Below are 622 nucleotides of genomic sequence, written 5' to 3' on the forward strand. Positions count from 1 at the left end.
GAAATTAAAAATATTTGGCATTTTAGAGACCGAATAATTTGAAAAAAGAAATCAAATCAGCTGCCCTACTGATACTACCTGTTCAATTTGCCTTGGGGAGTACAAAATATTGCAAAGAAGTACATTTGACTGTACTTCGAAGTACGAAGTACAACGGCTCAAAAAGAAGTACTGTACTTCCGAAAGAAGTACTGTTGGTCACATTATGTATACCATTTTATGTGGAATTATTCAATAAATTTCGTTTTACACTATACTTTTTGAAACTATTTGGAGTTAACTATTTTTTGTTTCTTAAAAGCAACCCTGCGTGCTTGGAAGGCGTGTGTACCAATAATTTCATCCCTAGGATATTCATCCCCGAGGAAGGCAGTCGCCAAATTCACCGAAGGTTGTTTACTGGTTATATTGTGATGCATATGCATAATTTCGGTATTTTCTCGTATGCATTATTTCGGTTTTCAACCGAAACTGTGCATGTATGCATTACTTCGGGTTTTTCATATGCATTATTTCGGTTTTCAACCGAAACTGTACATGCATGCATTATTTCGGTTTTTGTTATATGCATTATTTCGGTTTTCAACCGAAGCTGTGCATGTATGCATACCTTCGTCTTTCA

The sequence above is a fragment of the Rhagoletis pomonella genome, unplaced genomic scaffold, assembly GCF_013731165.1.
Source record: "Rhagoletis pomonella isolate Grant_MI unplaced genomic scaffold, Rhpom_1.0 Rhpom_scaffold_00019, whole genome shotgun sequence".
NCBI lineage: Eukaryota > Metazoa > Arthropoda > Insecta > Diptera > Tephritidae > Rhagoletis > Rhagoletis pomonella.